Source organism: Ambystoma mexicanum, chromosome 1p (assembly GCF_040938575.1).
Source record: "Ambystoma mexicanum isolate Mex_15411 chromosome 1p, UKY_AmexF1_1, whole genome shotgun sequence".
Classification (NCBI taxonomy): Eukaryota; Metazoa; Chordata; class Amphibia; order Caudata; family Ambystomatidae; genus Ambystoma; species Ambystoma mexicanum.
In genome coordinates this window covers 482063716-482080872 of record NC_090921.1, presented here as the reverse complement: position 1 = coordinate 482080872, position 17157 = coordinate 482063716, and positions in this window count along the sequence as shown.

The following is a 17157-nucleotide window of genomic DNA, read 5'->3' as shown; positions in this document are numbered from 1 at the left end:
CAATCAACAATACTAAATATCCCAATGGGGGAGGTTGAGAGGGCAAGGAGAAATTGCTGCACACAGAACGCCTTTGAGGAAGAATGTAACCTATTTAAGACCAGATTTCTGGAGCGTGGGTACTCAGATAAGTGTGTGAAAAAAGCGTATAACAAAACCAAAAATTGGACTCGGGAACAAACACTAATTTCAAGCAAAACCAAAAACTCTGACCTAGAATGGAAAGTGGGTTTCATAACCAAATTTAACAAGGATAGCCATAAGATCAATAGGATTTTACAGAAACATTGGCATCTTTTGAAACTCGATGAACACATTAGAGTCCAGTTGGGAGACAAACCAAGAATCATTTAAAAAAAAGCAGAAACATTGAAGACTAAACTAAGCCCATCACTCTTACCAGATGTTAAGAAATGTAACACCAGCACATGGACTCTGTTACCTACCAAAGGTTTCCGAAAATGTGGGAATTGCACAATGTGCAAATTTGCAAGCGAACCAACTGATTTCTTAAAGGACCAAAATGGCAAAGAAATTTGAATAAAACAAGTGATTAACTGCTGCATGAAATATGTAGTATATGGTATAATTTGCGTATGCAACAAAATATACATATGCAGTACCATTCGAGAATTGCGTATATGAATTAGGGAACATTTGGAAAAAATAGGAAGCCAAGACCAGCGACTATCTCTAGTAGCACAATGGCAGAAACTCCACCAAATTGAAAAGAAAGATGATCTCAAATTCATTGGATTACAAAATGTTCAAATGAGCAACAGAGAAGGAGACAGAGAAAGTGCACTCTGCGAGGCAGAAGCCAGAATCATTTGTAAACTAAACAGTACAATAACTGGATTGAATTCAGACAATGAGATAGTGTCATTTCTTTGAACTTTAGATTAGAATTGTACCTGTCGCCATGAAGAATTTGGTCATATTTTCCATTATTTTTCACCTTTACAGACATTAATTAATAGAATGATTTTGAGTGACTTAATTAACGGACACTAATGAGCCATTTCTGATATTTGTAATAACAATATATCTGTGGGATCTTAATAATAATGTATTATTCTTTCCGAGAAATAATGTTGGTACCCTTTAGTGCGCTCCTTGGGAAGAATTACTCAATCACTTGGTTATGTTAATTCCAATTTGTTTATTCAGTTTAGGTTCTGGATACTCCATACACTTAAAGTTTCAATAAACAAACTTTGTCTCCCAAATTGTCTCCCAACACGTGTTTCCCCATGACTTTAGCCACGGTTCCTCAGGGGAGATTCTAAAGTGAAAAAAGAACCCAAGTTCATACATTCTATGTATATAAACAGAGACTTAAGTGCATTAAACCTCTAGTTTCATAACCACTTCTATCTGAGAAGAGGACATACACTCACCCTTGTCATGTTTCTCATAATTCTGATTCAGTATTGATTGGTATTCAATTTTCTCTCTCATCGGCTCTCTATTTGTCTTCCTTTTGTTCTTTTTCCCTTTTTTCTTTTTTTCTTTTTTTCCTATAAGAAAAATGCACAAAGCTCATATGCTTTGGTTCACATTCTAATACTGGCTATTAATGTGTTATATTTCTGAACAGCAAAGCAGTCTTTGCTGTCCTATACAGTGTGCTGTGTCCTTCCTAGCCTATATAGAATGGCATTTTAGTATTGGTCCATTATTACTAGTATAAATTCTGCATTTGCATTGGTATTCAGTTTGATTGAATTTATGCACCCTCTATGAGGTAGCCCTTTACATTTCTAGAGAAAATTATTTTAAATTGCTATAGAGTTTACCTTGTGTGTAGATTCTTGTGGATTCAAAGATGTTCCTTTCTCTCGGTACGATTGCCTCTGTGCATCCGTGGTTCCCGGATGCATCTTACCTCAATTCTGCTTCTGTTTATATATCGCAGAGCACATCGCGTGATGACGTCATCGCGTAATGTGCCGCGATGACGTCATACGCGTCAAAAAACGTGCGGCGGCCATCTTGGATTTGTTTTTTGTGAAAAAAAATAAATAAATAAATAAAATTTTGTGTTTCTATGTTGTAGCCTTCATTTTTGTACAAATAATTTTCAGGTGGCATTGCTATTTTGCAAAAGAATGGATTTATTTTCAAAGAACCCCTAAGCTAACACTAATGTCTTCTTTAGTTTAATTGTGTCTCTAAATGTTGTTGTATCTATGCGTATGTGATGGCATCAACATGTTGGATCCAGCTTTCCATTTACTATATTTCAGTGTATGTGGTATAGAGTATATAGGCTCTATGTATAAATGAACAACAAGTTGCTTATACATGCTTTCAGTGGTAGACAGAGAGGTACTTAGGATGATGCACATATACAATTTAAAAAGGTCTACTTGTGTTTGGAAGTAATCCGTCCTATTGGCTGGACAGAAATTCAGTCCTCTATTAAGTGCTGTCTTGAGAGATTCATCAATATTTAGATTGGAAAGGTTTAGGACCTGGACCTGGATCTCTTTAGCATTCCTCTTTGTCCTATACCTGTGTTTATTCGATCCTCCTCTCTTTCCCCTCTTTTTCCACAAAACCAATGCTAACGAGGTCCAGGAACAGAGAAACCAGAGGGAACCAGGAAATCTAGTCCTAAACCTTTCCAATCTAAACCTTAGACCTTTTTTAAATTTTGTCGGAAACTAAAACTTAGAAAATATTTCACAGAATCACCTATGAAACTCAAAGAACGCAATATCCAAGACATTTCACCCCTCACTGTGGAACTAGCAGAAGGATCAGTAAACATAATGAATTTAACAGAAACGGATTTCTCATTGGATACCTGCATGGCAGAACAAAATATAGATCCGTTCCAGACTGAGGAAACACATTTAAGATCTAAATCGAAATTCATACCCAATTTAATGGAAAATAATGCCATAGATCTTTTTCAAAAAGCTGTAAGCAATGATTTACGAAAAAAATACCTTGAAAACAAGCAAACCAACATCAAATACAATTTAACAAAAGCTGAGAAAAAGGCAATAGATACACTCTCCAAAAATGAGGAAATAGTTGTGAAGTCAGCTGATAAAGGAGGGAACATTGTGCTTATGAAGAAACAAGATTACATAACAGAAGGAACCAGACAACTAAAGGACACTAAATGTTACTCAATACTACAAAAAAACCCAATTAGAGACCTACAAGCTCAATGGAATCAAATGGCAAAACATTGGGAAGAAATGGGCCTACTGACGGAAGAAGAAACAAAGTATTTGGTAATAGACAAACCTGTCATGCCAATAATATATTTCCTTCCAAAAATACATAAAAAGTACAAGACGTTTCCACCATGTAGACCCATCATTAATGGGATAGGTTCTTTAACAGAAAGAATCTCAGAATATATAGACTTATATCTACAGCCCCTAACAACAGGGCTAGCTTCTTATTTACGAGACACGAAACACGTGATACAACAAATGGAGTGTATACCGTGGGAAGCAGAATATTTATTTGTGACGTTGGATGTGGTGTCACTTTACACCAGCATCCAACACACAAAAGGAATGGAAACAACGGAATTCTTCTTGAAAACAAGGTCTATTTCATTTCTTAATCAGAATAATATGATTCTAGAGATGCTAAACTTCGTTCTGTCAAAAAACATTTTTTTGTTAAATCAAGTCCTATATAAGCAGGGACAAGGAACTGCCATGGGGGCGAAATTTGCCCCATCATATGCAAATTTATTTATGGGCCATTTTGAACTAATCCATGCCTGGCAACATGAGGCATTCATAGAAAATAAAATTGTCTACTGGGGTCGTTACATAGACGATATCCTTGTGATATGGCATGGAAACAAAACAAGCCTCCTGAAATATATTGCCTATCTTAATGACAATAATCATAATATCAAATTCACAGAAAAAATCAGCTCAGAAGAAATAGAATTTTTAGATCTACAACTGTACACAGATGGTGACAAGATACTAACAGACTTGTATATCAAACCCACAGCAGTCAACAACAAGCTACATGCACAAAGCAACCATCCAAAACACACCATAAAGAACATCCCATATGGAGAAATACTTAGAATAAAACGCAATTGCAGCTTGGATACCAGGTACCAAAAACATCTAACAGATCTAAAAGAAAACTTTATACAGAGAGGATATAAAGCAGACTCTCTTAACCATGCAATTCAGAAAGCAGAAAAAGTAACAAGAACCAGCCTATTAATTGAAAAACGAAAAGTAAAGAATAAAGAAATGAAAACCCATTTCATTACAACATTCAGTAGTGAAATATACAACATAAAGAAAACTTTGAATAAACATTGGAACATTCTATTCACAGATGATACACTCAGCACCATTATTGAAGAAAAACCATCAATGGTATTTAGAAAAGCTCCAACTCTGAAAAAGAAATTAAGTCCGAGTCATCTAAGGAACCCAGTAAAGGACTCCTTGAGTAGTTTTTTGAAAGTGCCGGCACCAACAGGATCCTACAAATGCAGCAAATGTTCAATTTGTTCACACATGATAAATGGAATCAAACAAATTAAATTACCCACTGGAAAAATGATTGACATCAAACAATTTATAAACTGCAGAAGTCAATATGTAATCTATGCTATACAATGCATTTGCAACAAGAAATACATCGGGAGCACGATAAGAGAAATTAGAATACGGATATTGGAACATCTTAGAGCAATCAAGAACGGGGATGCAAGGTACCCAATGGCCATACACTTTGCAAAAGAACACCAACAATCAGACATCAAGGACATCAAAATCATTGGACTGGAAAAAATCGAGCAACCTGAAAGAGGAGGAGACAGAGAACTTATATTAAGGAGAATGGAGTCAAAATGGATTTGTATAATGGATACATGCCAAACTGGTCTAAACACAGATCCAGAGATGGCAAACTGGTTATAAAAACACTATTGATTGTATATGTGCATCATCCTAAGTACCTCTCTGTCTACCACTGAAAGCATGTATAAGCAACTTGTTGTTCATTTATACATAGAGCCTATATACTCTATACCACATACACTGAAATATAGTAAATGGAAAGCTGGATCCAACATGTTGATGCCATCACATACGCATAGATACAACAACATTTAGAGACACAATTAAATTAAAGAAGACATTAGTGTTAGCTTAGGGGTTCTTTGAAAATAAATCCATTCTTTTGCAAAATAGCAATGCAACCTGAAAATTATTTGTACAAAAATGAAGGCTACAACATAGAAACACAAAATTTTATTTATTTATTTTTTTTCACAAAAAACAAATCCAAGATGGCCGCCGCACGTTTTTTGACGCGTATGACGTCATCGCGGCACATTACGCGATGACATCATCACGCGACGTGCTCCGCGATATATAAACAGAAGCAGAATTGAGGTAAGATGCATCCGGGAACCACGGATGCACAGAGGCAATCGTACCGAGAGAAAGGAACATCTTTGAATCCACAAGAATCTACACACAAGGTAAACTCTATAGCAATTTAAAATAATTTTCTCTAGAAATGTAAAGGGCTACCTCATAGAGGGTGCATAAATTCAATCAAACTGAATACCAATGCAAATGCAGAATTTATACTAGTAATAATGGACCAATACTAAAATGCCATTCTATATAGGCTAGGAAGGACACAGCACACTGTATAGGACAGCAAAGACTGCTTTGCTGTTCAGAAATATAACACATTAATAGCCAGTATTAGAATGTGAACCAAAGCATATGAGCTTTGTGCATTTTTCTTATAGGAAAAAAAGAAAAAAAGAAAAAAAGAAAAAAGGGAAAAAGAACAAAAGGAAGACAAATAGAGAGCCGATGAGAGAGAAAATTGAATACCAATCAATACTGAATCAGAATTATGAGAAACATGACAAGGGTGAGTGTATGTCCTCTTCTCAGATAGAAGTGGTTATGAAACTAGAGGTTTAATGCACTTAAGTCTCTGTTTATATACATAGAATGTATGAACTTGGGTTCTTTTTTCACTTTAGAATCTCCACTGGGGAACCGTGGCTAAAGTCATGGGGAAACACGTGTTGGGAGACAATTTGGGAGACAAAGTTTGTTTATTGAAACTTTAAGTGTATGGAGTATCCAGAACCTATACTGAATAAACAAATTGGAATTAACATAACCAAGTGATTGAGTAATTCTTCCCAAGGAGCGCACTAAAGGGTACCAACTTTATTTCTCGGAATTGTACATATATTGCTGCAGCCACAATACAGGCACCCCTGGTGCAGACCCTTGGCCATCTGAGAAAGGAACCAGAGAGGCACAAAGGCTTCGCTCTAGATAGGAACTCAAGCCGACTTTGGCTGCAACATCTGTTTTTTTCAAAAATGTATTATTCTTTATCCAATTATTGTATGTTAAGTGAAGAAATGAGGCTTACAGTAACGCAGTCACGCACATGTTAATGTCGATATTCTGGGTTCACAATCAAATGTTCTAATTACTAGGTATGGGTACCATATAACCTGATAACCATAGCTGCAAGGGTTTCACTTTCCCAAAACATGGTGTCCGCGTAAAGCCTGGCGCTTTAGTAGAAACAGAGGAAGGATGTAAGTTTTGCCCGTTGCCTAGGCAACGTACAGAGGCAATTTAGTATTATCAGTGCAAGATCAGTTCGCGAAGATCAGCGCCAACGCAAAGGACACCGGAGGGCTTAATGCGGAGGTAAGAGACCATCATTGTATTCCAGTGAGTTCTATAATGCGTACAAAGCCAATCATTTAGCTGAACGGGAGCGCATCAGCATGAGTACATACGTTACACTTCGGTACAGATGGGCATTAGAATATCAATACACAAGCCGCAAAGGCACCTTTTAATGGATAAGTGGGACTCACATACGCACATTGAAACAAGACCCAATGCAATGTCGCCAGACTCTAATGGACAACCGTGCCACATTTTTAACGGGACATGAGCGCATCGCTCTGGAGTCTTTATACATTAGGTCTTAACTTATAAACACAAGTAACTAAAAGGCAACACGCGCAAATGCATCTTAGAATAATCTTAATGCTTGAATGATATATCATACATATTATTAGATGCATTCTAACAAGGTATTAGATGATGTATTAGACATTGAACACAATACTATGGTATTTACCCACAGGGATTGGACCCCTTTTAAATGATCAGAACAAACCAACAAGGATTGACAATGTAATAACGCTGCAAAGGTAATGTGCTACAGAAGTTATACATATATCCATATGAGAATAATATGGAACGATTTTACTCTTGTGCATACTGAGTTATTATTGCAATACTGATTACCTATTCTATTCATTTCTCTCTTTTGTTATTTTACATTTCAATCACCTACCAATCCTCCCTTAATCCAACCCCTCATCTCGTGTGTCCATGTATGTATATATGTTTGTCTAAATCACATTAATTGGTTTATTTAACAATGGTAGCACTAACAGCCCTGATTTCAGAAAGGCTTTCAATAGCAGAAACACGTGTCATCACTAAGGGTAAAGCATTACAATTTAAGACTGCAGTCTGGCACATTTCTTGTTTTCTGAGTTGGTTTAGAAGTAAATCTAATGTTATTCTTTTCCTGTGAAGACTTGGTAGAACTCACTACTGCATAAGGAACAGAAGTTTTAAATAATGACAGATTGTGGGGAAATTATTGATATTTCACACATAGCATTTTGTACACACATCACAGGGGTAAATGCACATCTATGTACAAAATTGTGAAATTTTATGCCATAGCTTTCATTTTTAAAATTGGCAAAATGTAGCAGAAAGGCTAAACCAGTCCCACAGTCTTGGGGTTTGGATGGAAATATGACCCACAAGATATAAAACCTGTGTATCTGATTTTCTCAGAGGTTATAACTGTCTAAATATGTATTTGTGGAAAAAATAGATTTTGGTTCCAGCGGCTAGGGGAGGTTTCTAGACATTGTAAAAGTAACACCATGAACATGACATCCTTTTTAGTGATCCAATCAGCGAAGAGCAAGGCGGACACTATGCTCTTGCCCAATCCTAGCAATATGGGTGTGGATAGTAAGCCTGCCCCTGCCATAAACGTTAGTGATGTCATTTGGCATGATAAATAAGGGAACCTGACAACACACAAACACCCTGATTCCTGACTTTCTTCCTGATTTCCTGCGTGGCGTCCTGTTCCTGACCTCTTTATCCTACTTGATCCTGATTCCAGATTTCATTGCAAAGTCAAGGCCTATGCATGGCTGAACTCCTTTCAGCTAGACCTCAAATTCTAAAAATCCCAAAAACCCAAGTGAAGCATCCTGATCCAGCTAGCTTGCTACTGGTAGATCAAGGCCTGCTCAAACTCGCCATCCCACTGATCTCCAGTCTCCAGTAACCAGAAGGGTCAGTCCAGTGCAGCCCAGTGACCAGAACAGCCTAGATGATCCTGTCCCACCCGAATTGCCCAGCTGTCCTTGGTTAGACCTGATCCGTGTGATGACCAGAACCGCTGACCGTCCAAAATCCTAAATTAAAGTGGACTGTAATTATTAATAGGAATCATAGAAAGCCATAGCATCCCTTGCCTTGTCTTATCCCCATCTATAAACCATCCTATCCTTACCGTAATAACTTGTAACATTTTCAGAATCCTTATTGCCATCCTATCTTTGATTTAACTTGCTAAGCGCAATATCTTTAGAAATGTTTATGTAAATGTAAAATGATTGTGTAAATCCTAAATTACCAATCCTATTTCGAGTTATCCAACTGATTTTGCCGGGGTGGGCACTGGGGATTTGGTGTTGAAGTCATGAATCAACTCAAGAGCTTACTTTGTTCCCCCTTGGTAATCTAGCCAGAATGCTCTAGCCATAGAGTAAAACTATAGTAAATATTTTCTTGTCCAAACGGAGTTTCTTTTCTGTTTTTACTACCCAATTTTTCTAAAAATGCCTCTCATTCAACATTGCATATCTTCTTCAGTTTAATAGATAGAGATTCCTTTTCAACTCTGTATTATACTTAAGACCCATAGCTACACCCCAACCCAAAAAACCACAAAGTTGCAAAGTTTTACATGTGTGATTTTTATTCTAAATTATTTTCAACCTTCAATTCAGATTCAAAGTGTTTACTTTTACTCAAACTATAGCTCATGATTGTTAGCATCTTTCTAAGGTTGCTCCCATAGAGATTTGTATTGATTTAAGAAGTTTTGCACACATTGATTGTTTTCCCCAGCCATTTCCGAAATGTCCTTTTAAAGTGCACAATTTCAAATCTGTTTTTCTCTGTGGTTTGGGGAGGAAAGGTTGGATTCGAATTATGTTTGCCATTCCCTATTCCTGATTACCTGCTGCCTCCTTATATCTATTTAGAATTGTTTATTTGTGGGTTGAGGAATATTGCAGGGGGAAATCCTAGGTTAAGTGCTAACTTTTCAAACAAGCCAAAAGTGTTCTTTTCTCTAGTGTTTTCCTTCTGTGTTTCTAAAGAGTGAATTTAAGTGCATTACCGACCTTATTATCTGTTATTGTCCCTACATTGGTGATTGCTGCTCCCTTTTCAAAAGTTTGATTTGAATTTTAAATAAATAAAAACATTTCAAAAATATTACTTTACCAACCAGCCTGTTTCCTGGCCATTGTGACCTGGGGTATTTGAGAAGGGGTGTGATATGAGTGGTATATCACTCAAAATATTGAACCTATAGACATAATAAAATAAGCATTTCAGCTGTCAGCTGCATACTAGGCTGAGACCAGGGTGTGTCACCTGATTGAAATACTTAACAGATTTGGGGGATCGTGCCGTGATTTTGAGTTTGAGTTACCACCCGTGACACTCTAGCACAGCAGACTAACCTGCAGGGTAGAGACCCTTTGCTTGGTTTGTGTACTGTGTGACACTGTACAAGCGCCTCCCTAAACAAATACTCCAAGACCAGGCCGGTCTGTAAAAGTAAAAAGTAAATCAACCCCGAAATAATTAATAAAGAAATTGATATTTCCAAAATGGCTGTTCCTGTAGAAATCAGTATGGCTAGGGAGCATTTCCTGCACAAACGCTTTGTCAGGGGTGAGTGGTCAGAACAGAATGAAAAATGTCTGGCTGCAGGAAATCACAGAACAGGTCACTGCCATGGACCTGGATATATGGCAGGACAAGGGCCCATTACAGCAAGCTCTTAGTGAGTGGTACATGGCCCCAAAAATTAAAGAGGAGCAAAGGCAAAATTGCTTGAATTGCAGCCTACCTATACCTACACTTAGGAGTGATGCGGGAAAAGCATGCTGAAAACATAGTTCTGGCACATAATCAAACTGAATCAATAGAGAGAATCCCGAATGATCTAGACTCTGCAGAACAAAGGCTACTGAAGAACCAGGAATTAGAGGCAGAATCTAGAGATTATGTCACAAAATTAAAAGAAGATCTGGCTATCGTACAGAAAGAGAATCAGAGCAAGAAACCCAATTACAGGCACTAAAAGAGGAGTATCAGGAAAGGGTTGACTCTCTGCAATAGAGTCACAAGAAGTTAAATCAACAGATAAAATATAATAGGGTCTGCACAGAACAGATATTTACCCTACAAAACCAAATAGAAACCTTGGAATAGGAAAATAATAGATTAATTGTGAGAGACCTACACTCTCAAACAGAATGTGATGAGGAGCGCCAGAAATCCAGTGGCATCAAAAAACAAAGGGATGACCTAGCTGAACAGAGGGGCACCCTAATTCAGGAGAGAGACGCCTTAGGGCAGGAAGTAAGCCAATTAAAAACCAAGCTAGAGGGAATAAAAATGGCCCTTCAGGAGCTCAATGAATAAGACAGAGTATGGGAAGCTACTAGAGCACACCCGATGGGTGGAGGATGCTCTGGAAGGGAACCCCCAGACCAAAGATGCTAGAACTCAGGAGGTTAGTCTCCTGCAACAGAAATTGGGCCAGTATTCACAGACCATGCAGGAAGCACAGAGAGACAATGAGGCTCTCTGTGGAAAGAATGATGGGCTCCACCAACAAGTAGCAATGCAAGAGCAAATCATTGAGACCAGTAAGGCCTTGATAGAGGAACAAAAAACTCAGATTTGTGCTTATCACCATGGAATAGGGGCTGAAAGAGAAAAGGTTGAGAGGGACAGAGCAGCCCCTCTAACATCAGGACCCCTGTAATCAGGGACTCAAACCCCATTCAATACCATGAACTCTGCAAGCTTCATGTCCACTGGCTCACATGAACCAGGGGACATGGGGATGGTAGAATTCAATAGAGTTGGGAAGATGGGACTGGCAGATCAGTGCCCCCCAGAAATTGATCGATGGGCATCCCTGTACAGATACCCAAAGTTTAGGGCTAATATCTCTGACCAGGAAGACTCATATGAGGGGAGAGTCAGGGAACTGGATCCACAAAAATACTGCCTTCCAGAAGATCAGTTGGTGAAATTTGGTGGGGAACCCCAGGAAATAAAGCCCAAAAAGTGTATCCTGAAGACCTCTACCCAGTTAGGGCAGTGTCAGGGGGGGGGGTACTCCGCCAACCATGGGAGCAGGGGAGAGTCAGAAGAGTCTGCTGAGCACCACAGGAATAAGGCAACTAGGCCCCAACATTCTGCAAGCCCTTCTCAAGCTTGGAGAATCAGGGAGTGCCTATAGGATCAAGAAGCCACCTCCAGTAGCAGTGCCTCAGAGTCTGAGGATGAGTGGACTTGGGTGACTAAAACCAAATAGGTAAACAAAATTAAGAGAGCTATGCAGAAAGATCCCCTTAAGCAGATCAAGGCCATTAGTAGTGTATTAACTCAATATCATAAAAATGCCAAGTATTCTATCTGGGAACACCTAGAATTATATGAACAGATGATGGACACTTTTCATCTGAAGGGCAGCCAGAATTGCATACAGTATGTGAAATGGACATTTTCTCCTGAATACTCCAGTTTCTTTGTGGGACTGGAGGATCAGAACCACTCAAGATGGTCCACCTACAGGGCGGAAATCTTAATACATTTCTCTGCACATAGAAACCACAAAGAGGCACGCAAGGTGGCCTACAATCTGCAGTGCGGGGAAGATCAAGCCCCACAAGAATTTGTGCAGGAGCTCAAAGATGCCTTTACTCAGACCACCAGGAGGGTGCACACAGATAGTCAGGAGTTCATCACCACCTTCTTCCATGCACTCCCCAAATAAATAATGACCCCGCTGGTGAGGGACTTTCATGAGAAGAGATCACTGGACTCGGTCATAGAACAGGCGACCCACATTTAAGAGGTACTTTTTACTTACTTACTTACTTATTTGTATTTTTAAAGTGCTCACACAGCCCACTGTAATCAAGGCACTGTTACAGGAATTGTTTGTTAGTTGCGTATTTATAACGCGCTTAAATACCCAGAGGTGTCTAAACGCAGACCCGGGGATCGAACCTGTGTTGCTTCGTGTCGTCTTGCTTCCAAGGCGAACACGTTGCTGCTGAGCTATACTCCCAGGAAAAAACAAAACCTGTAGATAACAAGAGCACAAACAGAAACCCCAAACCAGCCAAGACCCCTGCCGCTGATAAGGTGGCGGAGGTGAAGGTTGCCCCCATTTTAGATATAGAGATGGGGGGTCTAAAAATATATCTGTACAAAATCCATCCAGCCAAAGAACCAGAAGGCCCTCGGGCCAATCGGAGGTAATCCCACAAATGGGATCCCTAACTCCCCTGATTATATTAGCCCCCGATACAAGGGTAACAGACCCATCTTGGGGTATGTGTGGACTCCAACCCAAGGGGAGGATCCAACCAGGTAGGGAACACCCCAGGAAACTTCCCTCCTAACTTTTCCCAGGAGGGCAGTAATCCCCCAAATGCTGGGTTGAGTTTCTTTCCCTGGTACCCTCAAAACCTCAATCTACAGAACAACCCTCCTTTCTTTCCCCACTTTCTTGAGCCCAGACAGCCCAATCCCGGAGAGGCGAGGTCAAGGGTGGAGGGTTGCCCCTATTTTCCAAACCCAGGGTACTATGGGAGAAGGGATAGTTACCCTTCCTGTGATTCATCTAGGATGGACCAGAGACCCCCGTACCAGCCAGAACGGGTGTCTCAACTGGGGCGCCAGGCCCAAGATCTGGGTCACATGGTGAGAGCTCAGCAGAACCGTCAGATGAACCTGGCAGCTCAGAACCCCACAAACCAAGGGACTGGTACAATTCACTGGTTCCAGAAGAGGAGGGAAGGGGGAAGGAAGGTTTAATGCCTTAGAGGAAGCCTCCTTCCCCACCCGGGAAAAGCCCCTGGACACCCAGGAACAGGAACCAAAATCTCCTGCCACTGAAAGTCTGTAACCCAAGGAAAAGAGGGCTGGTAGGAGATAGAAAGAACCCAAAAAGGCCCATTTTGTGGAGGAGGTTAGTGTCCTCCAATTTGAAGGAGAGTGGTCCTCAAGAGATTCTGGAAAAAATATCTTCTCCTTCAGGGATGGGGGAACTCCTGCTAAAGAAAAATGGGTTCCAAGAGATCCTAATGAAGACTGGGGCATGTGGGGGCTGAGTCAGATTCACCCATTATTGAACCCCAGAATGATGATCTAGGAAACCACACTGCCCAAACCTATTCTGGTGACTGCCTCCAAAAAGGGGGGAGGGGTGGCCAGAATCAGCAAAAGGGGAGCCCAAAACTCCCCGAATATCCAACTGCCACATTGTTCTTGCAGATCCCAAAGCTCCCACACATAATCATGCCCAAACTACCCCTGTGTCAGAATCAAGAATCAAGAAATTGACCAACCAACTTGCCCAAAATGCACATTATTTCTGCCCCCTTGAGGAGAAGGAGGGAATATTTGATGCCCCAGTCCAAATACAGTGGCAGTGTACAGTGTCAGCACTAGTGGAAACTGGATCCCAAGCCACTCTTCTGTCAAAGAGGGCCTTTGATCATCTGAATTCAGGAAGGTGGGAGAGATACCAGATCCCTCTCACCCCTCTTCCTGGACAACTTCAGAACTTTGATGGGAATGAAATTCCTGTCGAGGGGACTGCAGATCTGGAAACTAAAATAGGGCGACACAAGATGAAGCACTCGGTCATAGTCGTGATGCCGGAGGGCACACCCTGTCTACTGGGGAATGACATCCTGAAAAGGTTGTCCCCCCTAATAGACTGTGTGAACAAGGTCCTCTGGACCCAGACAAACTAGCCAATAAAATTAAAACATAGTGTCAACTATGTTAGTTTAAAGGGCACATGCTACATGGTTGAACAAAAAACAGGATCATATTGAGTTTCATTTTTAAAACGACCATAATCCCTGATGTGACAGTAATTTCTGTAGGACAACAAACTGTTGATCAACCTTCCTTCCAGTTTCAAGTGGCATTCCACACTGGAAGGAAATACCCTGAAATTCTATACCAATTCACAATCAGAAAATCCCAATTCCATAGTCCAAGATGATGAGAAACCAGCTCAAAGTGTAGCTGACATTCAGAAGATAAGAGAACAGTTATTCATCCCTATTCAGTTAAATGAGGGGAAGGAATCTGTTCTCGCCTGAGTGTGCGTGAACAATGGTAAGAGCTTTATCAGCGAAGCCGTGTTCCGAAAACTCCCAAAAGATCGAGCCATTCCCACATTTAAATTGATTGACAAATGGGAAATGGACCTGGAAACTCACAATTCAATTCCAAACAGCTCCTGCCTAGCAGGTCTCTGCTCAAAATTTCTTTAGGCAACAAAAGCATAGTACATAATTGTTGGGCCGTGCAAGATGTCCCTGCTGCATTCTATTTAGGCAGTGGCATTCTCAATCGCTTTGCCATTAATTTGGACCTGATAAACTACAAAGCTTGGTCCCGAATAGGGGGTAATCCCATGGACTTTGATGATTCAGAAAAAACATTTTGGTCAGACCAATTGCTGCTGTATGCAGTTGAAGTTCAAATTGGAGAGGAAGTCACCATCCCAGGATGGACATGACTATTCCCACTTGAATTAAATATTAAAAGAGGACAGAAACTGCAAAATCCTCTCGCATATGTTCACCTCAACGCCCATCTCCAACAGCAAGGGTTGGGGTTAAACCCAAAACCATTAGTCAATGTAGAACACAACACCATTTTAATATTAATGGATAACAGTGACCTTAGGAATATCACTCTGGGCGCGGGCACCATTATTGGAATGGCGGTTGATTACCAACATTTTTCCACAGATTTAGGTAATGAACTGATAGAACCAATCCCCAATAACTGTTTTGAGAGTGATAGCAACAATGAAATAACACCAGAGAGGATCTTCACCCCGCAAGGGGGAATTTCCTGGTGTACTCTTCCTGCCCTTATGGAAAGGAAGAGGTGACCTGTGACTTCAGGAGGGATGAGGTGATCTTACAGGTCCACAAGGACTGCCTCCCCTGCCTGGAACCCTCAGTCCAAGTCAATACTTTAACTAGGGACCTCTCCACCCAGCTGGAGGAGGCAGCTGAAACAGCCAAACCAGAGGTCTTTCTGGGCTCCAGGCAAATGGTTGAAGAGAGAGTCAACCTAGCTGATGCCTTTGAGACTCTGGAGCAAAAGCAAAAGTTGAAACAAGTTTTCTTAGATACTTAGTATCTCTTTGCAGTGGACTCATATGACTGTGGTCGCACTGAAATCCAAACAACAACAATTCCCACTGACCCTGGTATGACTCCAGTGTTTGTGAAGCAATACTGCTTGCCTCTCGCATCCATGGAGTCCCTCACAGAAATAATCAAAAACCTTGAATCTTGTGGGATAATTCGTCCAGTCCACAGCACGTTTAATAATCTGGTGCTGGGGATTTTAAAACCAACGGCCAGTGGAGACTCTGTGCCGACCTAAGGGAGCTGAACAAACGGGTCCATATGTCTCTATGGTCCTTCCCCTACATTGACCAAGGGCTGGCCAGATCCAGGGGTCAAAGGTATACACTGCCATTGACCTAACCAATGGGTACTGGACCGTACTTGTCAGTAGGGAGGACCAATAAAAGCTGGCCTTTACCATCGGGGGCAGCAATACACTTGTACCCTGACTCCCTTCGGATACATCAACTCCAGCAATGAATTTAACATATTCTTACACAAGGCCATGCCCAACTCTAGAGAAAGGGGTAACTTGGCCTATGCAGATGATGTTCTGATCAAAAGCTCTGGAGGAACATATAGTGGAAATCTGTTATGTTCTTACCCAGTTGAGGGTTGCCGGAGCAAAACTATCCTTCCAAAAGACATAGTGGTGCAGGACCAGTGTCAATTTCTTTTGGCATGAGATAACTTCTGAGGGTCTCTGTCCCCAGGAAAAGAAAGTGGAACTACTCCTGAAACTAAAAGACCCCAAAACTCTGTATGAGCTAAGTAGCCTCCTTGGACTGACTAATTACATAGGAAGTTCATTGAGGATTATGCAAAGATCACAAGACCCCTGATCCACCTGTTGAAGGGGGATGTCAAGTGTGAGTGGGGTCCAGAACAAGCCGAGGCAGTAAATCAATTTTAAAAAAAAGCCTCTCACAAGCATCTTGAGAAGCTTACCCTGTCAAAAACAAGGAGTACTTCTTGGAGACAGGGTTCTCAAATACATGCTTGACCGCAGTATTATATCAAAAGCATGACAAGGTCAATAAAGTCATCTCCTATGCAAGTAAGACTTTATCCTCTGTGGAGGACAAATTTAATGATTGTGAGAAGGCACTCCTGGCAATGATGTGGGCATTGAAAAATTACCACCCGTTCATCCAGGGGGAACACATCATTGTGGAGACTCCACACCAGCCTTTGCAATATCTCTAAAGTGACAGAATCCAGGGCAGGAATGTGAGTAATTCCAGAATTACTTTCTGGATTCTGTCAATGCAAGGCTTTCCTGTGGACGTCAGATATGGGCAAAACAAGAAGAGTCCCCTTGTGCAAGGTCAGGCTGACTTGCATGATTGTGCCTGAGAAAACTGTCTAAAGGACGAAAGTCTTAAAACCCAGGACAACATGGAGGCATACCTAAATTCCCCGCACAAAGTCTATGAAGAAGACAAGCGTGAGGGAATGCCCACTGTTTATGTGGATGGGTGCTCCTACCATGATGACAACAATGGGGAAAAGGAACTGGTGGCCAGCGTGGGGAATGCCTGAGTGAATGATGCCCC